This window comes from Punica granatum, unplaced genomic scaffold, assembly GCF_007655135.1.
Source record: "Punica granatum isolate Tunisia-2019 unplaced genomic scaffold, ASM765513v2 Contig00032, whole genome shotgun sequence".
NCBI lineage: Eukaryota > Viridiplantae > Streptophyta > Magnoliopsida > Myrtales > Lythraceae > Punica > Punica granatum.
The window spans coordinates 9398-12538 of NW_022204050.1; the positions used below are offsets into that span (position 1 = coordinate 9398).

A 3141-nucleotide genomic window follows, 5' to 3' on the forward strand; every position below is an offset into this window, starting at 1 on the left:
CCACTCACATGGATAATCTAGTTCAGGCCCTTAGACACTTGATATAGATTTATTTAAATTATCTCTTTGCTAGTCGATGAGTATTAGTAAATCTTCAATAATTACCGCTGATAAACTAGTATTGTAGTTAACTGTGAGACCTGATATTTTTCTTATGTCAAATAGCATGCATACACATACACTTACATACTTATATATATAGCTACATTATATATATATATATATATGTTGCTGAAGCCAATAAAAAAAGGAAAGATTAGCCTGGGCTCCACGTGTTCTATTTTTCCACCGCCACTCTTTTCAATTCATTTGGTTTTCTTTCTTCTTTCTTTTGTTTTTTTTCCTTTCCTTCTTTGTTCTGTTTTGTTTTGGGCGGGAGAAAACAGAGAAACAGAGGACGAGAGAAGAGAGGGATAGGACAGAGTGAGCTGAGGAAGAAACGAAGGAGGAGAGGAAGGCTAGACTCGGGTTTTTGAAGTAAGTTGATTCTTCTCACCTTAGACATTCTTATTCACTATGATTAGGTGCCGATTAAGTTATTCTTCTTTCATCTTAGCTCAGCCTAGGGTTCGATTAATTTGATAGTGAAGGGGACCGATTAGATGTGATTGCTTGAGTTTTATAGGGATTAATAGAGAATTGAGTTTATATGTTGAGTTTATGTGGTTGTCTAGCTGTAAATTTGACGTGTGGTGGCTGAGTTGAATTGACATTTGTATGAATTGATTATGTGAGAGTTGAGTGTTTTTTATCAATATTAAAAAAAAATGCAAGATTGAATTCATGTTCTCATTTTATGCATTATGATTCCAATTGACGTAATTAGTTGGATAAAAGATAGATATATCTATGGATTTAGCTTTGCTTAATTATCTTGAGTTGAAGTAATTAGATTAAATGAGATTGATTTTATAAGTTTTGACTATAAGATTCTTCTCTTACTCATATATGCATTTCATTTGATGAGCCATAATCATGATTAAGTGGATTGTTAGATTGACAAGTTAGGGGCAGTTAAATGACTAATATAAGCTGAGGTTTACTTCTTCCATCTCTCTTTGTTGATCGTGCTCTGTTTGTGAATTGAAATATGTTAGGTTAGTGGTATTATTTAAAATAGAACAAAGCATGGAAAGAAGGGAATAGATAAAAGATTGAGAAGACAATAAGAGAAGAGATTAAGTTTATAATCAGTGAAATGCTTGAGTGTGAGACGTTGAGTTTAAATTAATTGAGCTTCTTTTACTTTTAACCTTGCTTTTCTTGGTCGAGTTGAGAAGCTATTTGTGCGGAGTTCCACTATTGAAATCAATTTTTTATTAATTTAAGTATCTTGTTAATAATCGAAATGCATATTTTCTTCATTTAATTGCTTAAGCATAGTGTGAAGGTTAAACATCATTTAGTGGTGATTCTAGAAAGATCTAAAGGTAGGTAGTGATTCAAATTAATGGTGTTACGTGATTAAGTTATATCGATTAAGTAACATGTTGATAGGGGCTGATGGGTAATATGGGATAAAATAGAGATGGGATTGATTATGGAAGTATCAATGTGGCTTTTTCCTATCAGGAGGATACCTGCCAGCACTGATATGTATGATCGTATTATTATGTTGTTCATAATTTAGTTTTATGCTTCAAATGATAGGCAACAAAAGAGATCAAAATCATGCACCTGGAAGGCTTGACTCATTGAAATAGTTTTGGCGAGTTCGGTGAGTACTTCATTCCAATGTGAAATGAGATATATATATATATATATATAGGGAAATTTACCTAAAATGGCCCATGGTTTACCCGTTTTGTCAAATCTATCCCATTGTTTACTTTTTGCATCAAATCTATCCCGACGTTATCTTTTCCGTCGACATCTAACGGCTATGCTGACGTGGCGCCCACGTGGCAAGCGTGGCCCACTATCTCTCCACGTACCACGTCAGCACAGCCATTAGATGTCGATGGAAAAGATAACGCCGGGATAGATTTGATGCAAAAAGTAAACCATGGGATATATTTGACAAAAAAAAAGCATATGATAGATTTGACAAAATTGGTAAACCATGGGTCATTTTAGGTAAAAATCCCTATATATATATGTTATGTGAGTACTTTATTCTCTTGTAAAATGATGTATTATAGTTATATAAATTATTTAATAAAAATATTGTGATAGTTAGAGATTAAGAAATCGGTCTTGCTATGTTGTGTGAATTGATTTGAGAGATATTGCCATTTTATTTTGAATTGAGATATGCAGTGTGATTGTGTATGAGATATGTTATTATAACATGCTACCATTGTAATGTGATTGGGATTGTGGTTGTGTATGATGATATATGAGGTGAGATGATATGGTTGCAATTGATTACGATTGTGTTATTGTTTAACTATAGCCATGGGACTGCTGGACCCGGCGGATTATAAAATGGACCTGATCGGTCGCTGGATCCGATGGAATGTAAATATGGGCAAGATCGACCGCTGGAACCGGCGAAATATAAATAGGGGTCTGGTTGGCCGCTGGACCCGGTGGAATAGAAAAAGGGGTCCGATCGGCCGTTCGACCTGGTGAAATATAAATTGAGGTCAACTCTTACCACCGGAGGTTAATAGGCGGCTCCTACTTTTGAGACATGGATATTGGGAGTTGAGGATGATATGAATGAGATGTGCGAGGTGACGGTACCGTCATAACTCTGTTGCGAGGAAATGCAACCTATGGCTATATTGATTGGTTGTGTTGTATATTGTTCGCCTAGTTTGATTGCTGTAAATAATTGTTGAGATTGTCTGAAGTTGTTTTGTGAAAGTCGTGTTATTTGCTGCAGCTTGATTTAGTTAGTGTGTGACCGTTAGGTGGTGTTGAGTTAATAGTTAATTCTAATATTATTATATGGTTATAAAGATAATTGATTGTTTATGAATGAGTTTAGTAATTATTTGTATGTATTGCATAATATGCTGTATTGGTGAATTAAATGATGGACTTGGTTATGCTAGTAAACTATATGAATATTTGGTTGTTTAAAAACATATTTATTACTTAATATTAGTTCATTTTACTTTGGAATATAGTATTAACTGAAATGCAGCTCACACCCTGCATATATTTTTTCAGATAAGTTTCTAGCTACACATG

The 3141-nt window shown here is 34.2% G+C and overlaps 1 long non-coding RNA gene across 1 annotated transcript; it reads left to right on the plus strand.

The window, feature by feature from the left end:
• Positions 1-374: 374 nt before the first annotated feature.
• On the plus strand, positions 375-2821 carry LOC116189869. The gene is made up of 3 exons (XR_004152498.1): positions 375-477; positions 1651-1717; positions 2396-2821. It is a non-coding gene; the product is annotated as an uncharacterized LOC116189869 (long non-coding RNA).
• The last annotated feature ends 320 nt before the right edge of the window (positions 2822-3141 follow it).